The sequence below is a fragment of the Suncus etruscus genome, chromosome 3 (genome assembly GCF_024139225.1).
Source record: "Suncus etruscus isolate mSunEtr1 chromosome 3, mSunEtr1.pri.cur, whole genome shotgun sequence".
NCBI classification, from domain to species: Eukaryota; Metazoa; Chordata; class Mammalia; order Eulipotyphla; family Soricidae; genus Suncus; species Suncus etruscus.
Genome location: NC_064850.1, coordinates 8,363,231 through 8,374,642, shown reverse-complemented (window position 1 = coordinate 8,374,642; position 11,412 = coordinate 8,363,231). Strand labels below are relative to the sequence as shown.

At 40.3% G+C, this 11,412-nt stretch overlaps 2 non-coding genes across 2 annotated transcripts; one reads left to right on the top strand and one right to left on the bottom strand.

Moving 5' to 3' along the window:
• Window positions 1-1,107: 1,107 nt before the first annotated feature.
• LOC126004935 (small nucleolar RNA SNORA73 family) lies at window positions 1,108-1,313 on the top strand. The gene has a single exon (XR_007494139.1). It is a non-coding gene; the product is annotated as a small nucleolar RNA SNORA73 family (small nucleolar RNA).
• Window positions 1,314-10,071: 8,758 nt separating this feature from the next.
• LOC126004591 (U6 spliceosomal RNA) lies at window positions 10,072-10,178 on the bottom strand. Its single transcript, XR_007493861.1, has one exon. It is a non-coding gene; the product is annotated as a U6 spliceosomal RNA (small nuclear RNA).
• Between the last annotated feature and the right edge of the window lie 1,234 nt (window positions 10,179-11,412).

The window sequence follows — 11,412 nt, the reverse complement described above, 5'->3', positions numbered from 1 at the left end:
CTGCCTTCCATTTCTTCCTTTCTTCCTTCCATCCTGCTTTCCTTCCTTTCCTCCTGCCTTCCATTTCTTCCTTCCTTCCATCCTTCCTTCTATCCTTTCTTACTTCCATCCTTCCATCCTTCCTTCCTTCTCTCCTGACATCCTTTCTTTCCTTCCTCCCTTCCTTTCTTCCTAACTTCCATCCTTCTTTCCTTGCTTCCATCCTTCTTCCCTTCCTTCATTCTTCCTTCCTTCCCCAGAATTAAATTCAGTACTTCTTTCATGTTAGGTAAGTACATTACTTGTTCCACTTACCCAGCTTTTCTTTTTTTTTTTTTTTTTTTTTGGTTTTTGGGCCACACCCGTTTGACGCTCAGGGGTTACTCCTGGCTAAGCGCTCAGAAATCGCCCCTGGCTTGGGGGGACCACATGGGACTCCGGGGGATCGAACCGCGGTCCGTTCCTTGGCTAGCGCTTGCAAGGCAAACACCTTACCTCCAGCGCCACCTACCCGGCCCCTTACCCAGCTTTTCATTGTTTTCTTTTTGTTCTAGGACCACACCTGTCAGTGTTCAGGACTTACTCTTGAATTTGTGCTCAGTGGTCATTCTTGCTACTCTAAAGACCATATACAGTGCCAGGCATTAAACTGTAGTCAGGTAAAAGGCAAGCACCTTAATCCCTCTACAATCTTTTGGGCCTACTTTTCATTTTCTTACAGTATCTTTGATGCCATGAATTACTGCATGATATTTCTGCTATTCCTTTGTTTAGGGATAAACTCAGAAGTGGTCAAAGACTGCTTCAGCAAGATGCTAGTAAGTTACTCTGTGATAGTGAAGGATATGTGGTACCCTGGATTGAACCAAGGCTCCTCCATGCAAAGCGGAAGCCCCCTTAGCTCTGAACTTGTCCCTACTATCTATTTCCTATCTCCTTAAGAATTTTCCTTTGGGGCTTGCAAGCGGCCTACCCAGGACCAATGGTGGTTCGAATCCCAGCATTTCATATGGTCCCCGGTGCCTGCCAGGAGCGATTTCTGAGTAGAGAGCCAGGAGTAACCACTGAGTGCCGCTGGGTGTGATCCCAAAACCAATAATAATAATAATAATAATAATTTTCCTTTATGCAACATAGCTTCTCTGGGAGGTCACTCTGCATGGACACTGTCCAGGGGGATAAAGGAGAACATAGGAGTCAGTCCAGTGATGTACAGTGCCTTCCACGCTTTTGGAGATCAAGCTGGACCTCAAATCTGCTCCTACATATTTCTATAGCTTTTCAGAGAGTCCTCTGGACAATTACTGAGGATACAAACCATGCAAGAAGAAAAGAAAAGGAGCGAGAGAGTCTGAAGAGATAGAATAAGACAGTGGATAGGATACTTGCTTTGCATACAGCCAACCTGGGTTCTGTCCCCAGAATTTCAATGGTCCCCTAGCTCCACCTAGCCACACCAAGAGTGAATCCTCCCACTCCCAGGCAGGGGGAAGGTCCTTGTAATTCAGGTGGACTTTTACATAATAAAAGAAGAGGTTATAGAAATAGGAAGTTGGGGAAAGGGTTACAATAAATATTATAGCATTTTGGTCAGAAGGGTAATATTATCTGAGTTATATTTTAACAGGATTGTTTTCTGGATACTATCTTGATGGTAGACTGGGAGGCAAAAAGAACAATGACAAAAATTGAGAAATCTAGTAGGAAGCTATTATAATAATCCAAGCAACAGGGTCTGCAGAGATAATACAAGAGGTAAGATACTGGGGCCAGAGAGATGCATGGAGATAGGACATTTGCCTTGCATGCAGAAGAATGGTGGTTCGAATCCCAGCATCCCATACGGTCCCTTGAGCCTGCCAGGAGTGATTTCTGAGCGTAGAGCCAAGAGCCCTGAGCTCTGCCGGGTGTGACCCAAGACAAACAAACAAAACAAACAAAAATAAGAGGTAAGATACTTGTCTTGCACAGGGACCCTAATTTGATCTCCAGCACTGCATATGGCTCCCAAAGTTTCATTATGGGTCAGGAAAAAATAAATATAAAACATAATAATTGAAGCTACAAAGATAATACAATATGTACTATTAGAGCCAGAGTGGTAGCACAGTGGGTAGGGTCTTTGCTTTGCACACAGTTGACCAGGGTTCGATCTCCGTTATTCCTTATGGTTCCCCAAGCCTGCCAGGAGTAATTACTGAGCACAGAGCCAGGAGTAACCCTGAGCGCAGCTAGATGTGGCCCCAAAACCAAACCGAACATGTATTATCATGTGCTTGCCTTGCACATGATCATAATCAACCCCTAATTAACTATATGCTTCTCTGAGCACTGCCAAGAGTGATCCAGGAGCATAGGGCCAGGTGTGCCTGCCCCTTGCCCCAAGAAAAAAGATTTCAAACAAGGGGTGACCAATGGTAAATGGCGGTAAGTGGTAGTGAGAAATGATAGCCATGCCTTTTGAAGATACAACTGGCAAAATCTGAGGGATATGAGTGAAGGAGAGGATTCAGTAAAATGAAAGAAAAATGAGTCAACTTTAAAACATTTTTTAATTTCTTATCTTTTAAATAGGAGATCGTGCCTTTTTCAAAGAACCTTGGGACACGGATTACTTTGTTTTACCATATATTTCCACTTTTTTTTTTTTTTTCATAAAACTAAGAAGAAAGAAAGAAAGGCTGGGGGCCAGGAGCCAAGTGGTCTCAGATGCATTGGTAGGGATAAAATAAGGACAGGACCACATATCCAAGCCAAAGTCAAGGACAATAGAATCAAGAGATCTCAACTTTAACCATCTAAACTTAAGAGGGCCTGTTATACTGGCAGGCCAGGGAGCAAAAGGTGGTGGTATAGGATGCACTCTGAGAACATTGGTGGAAAGAGGTCAACTCTGGTGGTGTGATTGGTCCTGATTTATTATATGTCTGAAATTCAACTATGAAGGACTTTGTAGATCACAATGGCCTCAATAAAATAAAATAAAATGAAACATTTAAAAAAATAATAACAGAGGAGACCAGAAAGATAACTCAAATGGCAGAACATATGCTTTGCATGCAGGAAACCAGGACCCAAATCCCCAGCACCACTTGGTTCCCTGAGCACTGGCAGGTGATATCCTCATTCTAGAAACAAGTCATGAATAGCTCCTAAACACAAGTGGGCATGACTCAAAAAACAATCCAATAATAACACAGTTGGCACACTGAGTTCACAGAACTTGTGATATAGGGACTGAGGTGAGCATTCAGGGGTTGGGGGCACATGCTGTGAATGTTACATGCCCGACCTATATTTAATCCCTGAACAACATGACCCTGGTAGTTCTCAGCACCTCAAGTATGTCAAGTATTAATGTCTCAAGTATAAACTGTCTAGTGTGGCTAGACAAGTATCAGCTGGGAATAGATAGCCCCATAATGCTCTGAGCACTGCTTGGGATGTTACCCCCAACCACAAAAATAAATAAAATTATACAGATACAAAGAGAAAGGAATCGGTGAATGGGGTTTTTTAGTCCAAACTAATGGAAAAATAAAAAAGATATATTTTGTTTCTAGATATATCTTAAATATATTTTTATAACTTAACTATAATATATAAATGTTGAAAAGTGACTTTGAAACCATTAATCACAAATATAAATCAACCTTCCACTGTAACTTTACCTTGTCCTCTTTCTTTGCATCTTTGTTCTCATAATTTAAAATAAAAAATTAGAAAAAAATATAAATCAAAGGGGCCGGAGAGGTGGCGCTAGAGGTAAGGTGTCTGCCCTGCAAGCGCTAGCCAAGGAAGGACCAAGGTTCGATCCCCTGGCGTCCCATATGGTCCCCCCAAGCCAGGGGCGATTTCTGAGCGCTTAGCCAGGAGTAACCCCTGAGCATCAAACGGTGTGGCCAAAACAAACAAACAAACAAACAAAAGCAAATATAAATCAAAATAGAAGTTGATATATTTAGTTTTTGTTTTGTTTTGTTTTGGTTTGGTTTGGTTTGGTTTGGTTTTTGGGCCACACCCGGCGGTGCTCAGGGTTACTCATGGCTGTCTGCTCAGAAATAGCTCCTGGCAGGCACGGGGGACCATATGGGACAACGGGATTCGAACCAACCACCTTTGGTCCTGAATCGGCTGCTTGCAAGGCAAATGCCGCTGTGCTATATCTCCGGGCCCATATTTAGGTTTTTTAAGGAAGATTTTGGAAGGAGAAACTAGAAAACAATGGTAGAACTAGATCAAAGATTAATATGTACTTTTATACTCTATAACGTGTATTCTAGTAATTAGCATGTCTGCATGATCTCAATGTTTTCGAAGAAAATTTTCACTAATACATCTTTAACACCTAGGTAAAAAGGAGGCATGTGATCTGTACTCAAGAGACTGAGCTGAACAAATGAACAAAGGGCCTTTTTATTCTTCAAATCCAACTCTTCACTTATTATTTAAAATCCACAAATGCTAAACATAAGTGCCACTATTATGCATAAGAATTAAGTGATAGTGTTATTTCTGAGTACTCTTAGCTTTACCATCTCTCCAAAAACTTTGAATAAAAAGACCCAGAGTTAAATTTTCTAAGAAATATTTTAATCTGTGAAGCATAAAAGCAAGTTAAATTCAAGTTGCTTATTATTCCTTTTTTTAAAAAATTATTTTATTGACTGAATCGCCCTGAGGTACAAAGTTACAAAGATATTCTAGAGTTTCCATTGTGCACTGTTCAATTGTCCATCCCCTACTCCAGAGATCACTTCCTTTTAGCAGTAAAGCCCTTCATTATTCTTTGTTGTAATATCTTATATTCTGCCTACTTATAAGAGATTACAAAAACAAGAAGACCTTTGAGACAGAAGGTAAAAAACTCTTCATGTTCTGCACGCTGTGTTCCAAGTTGTTAAATTTATCATTCTCATTAGGTGATGACAAAGCAGCTGGGATCTACAGGGCGCTTATTTCATGCACAACTAGTTTACCAGTGGATTGCACATAATTATTTTAGGTGATAATATATAGACACATATTGTTAAAAATGAGGGCCTAGGAAGATAGTGCAGAAGATAAGGTTCTTGAATTGCAGAAGGGGACCCCTGTTACATTGTGGGCATGGCGTATGGTCCTCTGACTATTGCCCGGCGTGAACCCTGTGCAGAGTGAGGAGTAAGCTCTGAGCACTGCTGAGTATGGCCCCTAAACAACAACAAAACAATTTAAATTAAATGTGAGTCAATTAAACCTGAGGGGCAGGAGAGATAGCACAGCGGTAGAGTTTGCCTTGAAAGCAGCCAATCCAGGATGGACTGTGGTTCGAATCCAGACATCCCATATGGTTCCCCCATGCCTGCCGGGAGCGGCTTCAGAGCACAGAGCCAAGAGTAACCCCTGAGCACAGCCAGGTGTGACCCCAAAATCAAAATAAATAAAGAAACCTGAGTCAGAGAGATAGTATAAAAGTTAAGGCATCGGGGCCGGGCGGTGGCGCTGGAGGTAAGGTGCCTGCCTTGCCTGTGCTAGCCTAGGATGGACCGCGGTTCGATCCCCCGGCGTCCCATATGGTCCCCCAAGAAGCCAGGAGCAACTTCTGAACGCATAGCCAGGAGTAACCCCTGAGTGTCACAGGGTGTGGCCCAAAAAACCAAAAAAAAAAAAAAAAAAAAAAAAAGTTAAGGCATATGCCTTGGCTATGTAGCAAACCACCAGCATGGTTTGAATCCCTGGTGCCATGTATGGTCCCCTGAGAACCTCCAAATACGCCTTTCCATTTCCTCCACCAACCAATTAAACCTGTAATTCCATGGATGTTAATGTTTGCTATTGAGTAAAATAGTCAAAAATTTGGGGGTGTCTCCCAAGCTGTGCTCAGAAGGACCTGTGAGCCCCTCCTAGCAATCCTTGGCCAACTGTGCTGGCAAATCTCCTTGTGCTGGGAACTACAGTGGCTCCAGTACTGCTTCCCATGATACTTGTTGGACTCTGTGGTACCTACCAGGAAGAAAACCAAATTGGCCATATGCAAGGTGCCTAAAAATGTGTCTTAAACCCTGTACTTAACTCCAGCATATAATTTGTGGTTGTTGTTGTTGGGCCACACCCGGTGACGCTCAGGGGTTACTACTGGCTATGATCTCAGAAATCGCCCTGGCTTGGGGGACTATATGGGATGTCGGGGGATCAAACCTAGGTCCATCCTAGGTTAGCACATGCAAGGCAAATGCACTACCGCTTGTGCCACCACTCTGGTCCCTCTAGCATATAAAATTTAAAAAATCATATCAGAGTGGCATAAAGATGTTGCAAAAATTGTTCAGGATGGGGTGGGGTGTAGGTAGATCTGGGAAATTGGTGGTGGGAATCCTGCACTGGTGAAGGGGGTGTTCTTTACATGACTGTAATCATAGACTACAATTATATTTGTAATCACGGTGTTTAAATAAAGATAATAAAAAATTGTTCAGGAAACTGAAGACATAGTAGAACAGGAAAGATGCTTGCCAATTTAGTTAATCCCCAGACACCCAAAATGTTTCCCTCAACAACCCACCAGGAGTAATTCCTAAGCACAGAGCTAGAAATCATTTTTGAGCACTACTAGGTATGGGAACCCCCTAAAAGAAAATATGTGAATATACTACTTAAGTGAGAGACTAAAATGTTCTCAACATTGAGTTAAAGGAATAAAGAAGGGCTGAGATATAGTTAAGCACATTCTTCTCTACTCCCATGCGTGAGGCTTGGGTTTAATCTCTGGCAATGGCAGAGAGAGAGAGAGAGAGAGAGAGAGAGAGAGAGAGACAGAGACAGAGACAGAGACAGAGAGACAGAGACAGAGAGACAGAGAGAGAGAGACAGAGAGAGAGAGACAGAGAGAGAATAAGAAAGGTATAAGAATCTCTCATTATTTCATTAGGGGCTGAAGAGATAATACAGAAGATAAGGTGCTTGCATTTGCATTGAAGGAGTGATCATTAATAAAGACTTTCAATTAATTTCATTAACAATTGACTTTTAATTTGATGAGAATTGAAAGGGACTGGGAATGCAGACAGACACTACTTCTAAATGAAGCAGTGACTTAGGAACAAAGGGTCAATAGGTGATATTGAAGAAAGCTTTCATGACTCTCTTCAAACCCCATGTTCTCCTGAACACTTATCTAGCTTGTTTGTCTTTATGTTTGTTGGGTTTTGTTACTGCTGTTGTTTATTTTGTTATTATTGTTATTTGCTTGCCTATTTTCACTCTAGAGAAAGCTTTGTTCTCTTTGAACACACACTTCTCCCTTTTTCTCATCTCACATCTTTCTACATAAGTTTTTGTTTTTTTTTTTTTTTTTTTGGTTTTTGAGCCACACCCGGCGGTGCTCAGGGGTTGCTCCTGGCAGGCACGGGGGACCACATGGGACACCAGGATTTGAACCAACCACCTTTGGTCTTGGATCGGCTGCTTGCAAGGCAAACGCCGCTGTGCTATATCTCCGGGCCCTCTACATAAGTTTTAATAAAAACTACAGAAAGAAAGAAAGAAAGAAAGAAAGAAGAAAAAAGGAAAGAAATAAAGAAAGAAAGAAAAAAACAGACAGAGAGAGAAAAAGAAAGAAACAAAGAAAGAAGAAAGAAAGAAAGAAAGAAAGAAAGAAAGAAAGAAGAAAAAAGGAAAGAAAGAAAGAAAGAAAGAAAGAAAGAAAGAAAGAGAAGAAAGAAAGAACGAAAGAAGAGAATGAAAGAAAGAAGGAAGGAAAGAGAGAGAGAATGAAAGAAAGAAAGAAAAAAGAAAGAAAGAAAGAAAGAAAGAAAAAGAAAGAAGAAAGAAAGAAGGAAAGAAGAAAGAAAGAGAGAAAGAAAGAAAGAAAGAAAGAAAGAAAGAAAGAAAGAAGAAAGAAAGAAAGAAAGAAAGAAAGAAGAAAGAAAGAAAGAAGGAAGAAAGAAAGAAAGAAAGAAGAAAGAGAAGAAAGAAAGAAAGAAAGAAAGGATAGGAAAGGAAAGGAAAGGAAAGGAAGAGAAGAAAGAAGGAAAGAAGGAAGAGGAAGGAAGAAGGAAGAAGGAAGAAGAGGAAGAGGAAGAAGGAAAGAAAGAAAGAAAGAAAGAAAGAAAGAAAGAAAGAAAAGAAAGAAAGAAAGGAAGAGAAAGAAAGAAAGAAAGAAAGAAAGAGAAGAAAGAAGAAAGAAAGAAAAGAAAGAAAGAAAGAGAAGAGAAGAAGAAGAAAGAGAAAGAAAGAGAAAGGAAGAAAGAGAAAGGAAGGAAGGAAGGAAGGAAGGAAGGAAGGAAGGAAGGAAGGAAGGAAGGGAAAAGAAAGAAAGAAAGATAAAAGGAAGGAAGGAAGGAAGGAAATGTTAGTATTTAGCTATGGTTTTATCGTTTGCAAAGACATCCCTGAATGAGGTCTGTGATCTGTCTGTCTTCACATACCTTATCTTTGAGAAAGAAGTGGGCACAAGAATCCAGGGAGAGGATTCCATCGAAAGTAATGGAGGGGTGCTGGACATTTGAAGGCAGACGGGGGCAATAATACAGATTTTGAAGAGGGAATTAAAGTGTACCACTAAAACAAATTCAGTTTTTTTAAACTAATGTTATCTCAATTGAAAAAAAAAACGACAAGAAGAGGACTATAAACATATGTGTGTGTGTGTGTGTGTGTGTGTGTGTGTGTGTGTGTGTGTGTGTGTGTGTGTATTCTACTTTCTTTAATACCAACAATACGTACATGGATACTTTTAAAATATTTCAGGGGACAGAGCAATAGTACAGTGGGAGCAGGCTCTTACCTCATACAAGGCTGTTTAACTTTGATCCCAGGCATCCCAAATGGTCCTCCGAACCCCACCAGAAGTGATTCCTGAGCACAGAACCAGGTGTGGCCCCTGATCAAGCCAGGGTGTGACCCAAAGACAAAAACAAAAAAATATTTTAATACTTAAAATTTGGCAATATGGCGGGAGGGAGGGGAAAAAAGAAAAAAAATTGTCAATATGGGGCCTGAGAGATGGCATGAAGATAAGGCATTTGCCTTGCATGCAGAAGGACGGTGGTTGGAATTCCAGCATCCCAGATAGTCACCCTAGCCTGCCAGGAGTGATTTATGAGCATAGAGCCAGGAGTAACCTCTGAGCGCTGCCAGGTATGACTCAAAAACAACAACAACAGCAAAAATTGGCAATACATCTAGCTTAATTCTGAAACAATTATTTTACTTTTCTTCACTTTTTCTTTTTCTGCCATACCCAACAATGCTCAGAGGTCACTAAATACTCCTGGTGTGCTTGAATACCACGAATATTCTTTCATTGAAAATAATATTTTGGCCCGGAGAGATAGTACAGCGGTGTTTGCCTTGCAAGCAGCCGATCCAGGACCAAAGGTGGTTGGTTCGAATCCTGGTGTCCCATATGGTCCCCCGTGCCTGCCAGGAGCTATTTCTGAGCAGACAGCCAGGAGTAACCCCTGAACACCGCCGGGTGTGACCCAAAAACCAAAATAAAATAAAATAAAACCACTGTTTACTTGAATGAAAAAGAACCTTTATGCAAAGCATCCAAATCTCAGAACTTCATAGCTATTGGTGCTTTTCATTTTTAAGTCTATGTGTAATGAGGCTATTTTTTGTTCTTGTTTTCTTTGTGCTCTATCAAGAGTGAGTACAGAGCCCCCACCCCAAAAAATACCTGCACACCACTGAATATGTTCCAAAACCTGAAAGAAAAAAATCAGAGAAATTACAAAACTAGAAAACACCAAAAGCAGAGCTCAGAGAGTCAAAGCACATTCTGATGTATCAGGCATCCTAAACTCAATTCCTAAGTCTGCATTGGTACTCACTGGCACTACACTGGATCCAAGTGCCATCAGAAGTGACCTCCTAAGCATCATAGAATAGAAACTTAAAAGAAAAAGAATAATATTTTGGTAGTTTGGTTTTTTAATCCATTATTTTTTATTTTGAGCATTCATTCATAAATTTTTCATTGACAGATACTACAAATCAAACTAATGTTTGTGAGACACAAGGATGAACAATATGAATATGAATGTAAAATATGGTTTCTTGAATATTGGAAAAATTAAATCTAGTTTCTTACTAGATTTTTTAAAAAAAAATATGGAACTCTTCACGAATTTACTTGTCATCCTTGTGCAGGGGCCATGTTAATCTTATCTGTATCTTTCCACTTTTAGTATATGTGCTGCCGAAGCGAGCACTCTTGCTAGCTTTTAAAGTAAGCTATAATGCTTTGATGACTTCAAGGATCATTGAGATTCTTAGAAAACATACTACCGTATATACTTGAGTATAAGCCTACCTAAGTATAAGCTGCCCCCCTAATTTTTACCCCAAAAATGGGGAAACTTAGTGACTCGGGTATAAGCTGAGGTGGAAAATGCAGCAGCCACTGGTAAATTTCAAAAAATAAAAATAGATACCCAAAACAATTTCAGTAATTAGCAATCAGTAGGTTAAATGTTTCTTAATATTTATTGCTAAAGAAAAACTATAAACCAGCAACAATCACTTTAAAACTTTATATCAAGTGCAGAAAACCATAGCTTAACAGGTCATCCAGCTAAATCACAAAGGTTAAAATCCTTCACAACTGGACTACTCCTCTTCCTCATCTGTAGGTCCAAACAGAGCTTCAGCTGTCTCTGATGGGAGGGGATCAGCATAGACATTGTCATCATCACTGAGTTCGCAGAGATCATCATCACTGCTGGCTGTGTCATACAAAGAGCAGAATATTGTGGGTTCAATAGTTCAGTGGCAAATAGTTCAGTTCAGCCGCCACTTATGTATGGACTGAGCTGAAGCACTGGCCCTCCAGCAGATGGCAGAAGACAACTGGAAACGACTTGCATTGGATTCAGTGAGCACAAACCGAATCAAATAATCTGTATGACCCGAGTAGAAGCCGAGTTGGGGGTTTTCGTCACAAATTTTGTGCCGGAAAAACTCAGCTTAGACTCAAGTATATATGGTATATCTCTCTCCACCCCATTAGTGGTGCCAAGAATCAAACCCAGGACCTCACATGAGCAAGATCTGTAATCTACCACCAACCTACAGCCCCACTTCTGCAAGTATTCTAATACTCTTTACTTCTAGAATCAATGGTTTAGTTATGTGTTTTAAAAATAGAACCAATGAAAATAGACTTAAACTTAGACATTTGCTGGTGAACCTTTTGACCTTCAAGAGAAAAATATACAGTAAACAGACTAAAATAAAAATCAAGAACAAAAGCCAATAACAATAAAAATAAAGACATGACTAAAATTTTTCCCTGTTATTACATACCAAGAAACAATGCGATTAAGATGCTTATTCTTAGAGAGCAAGACAGTGAGTGCCAAGATGTTCATCCTTAGACAAGATTTCTCAAGTGGAGATGAGAATCAGATATATAAGCGGTCTGAAAAATCATCCTTCTTGAGCAAA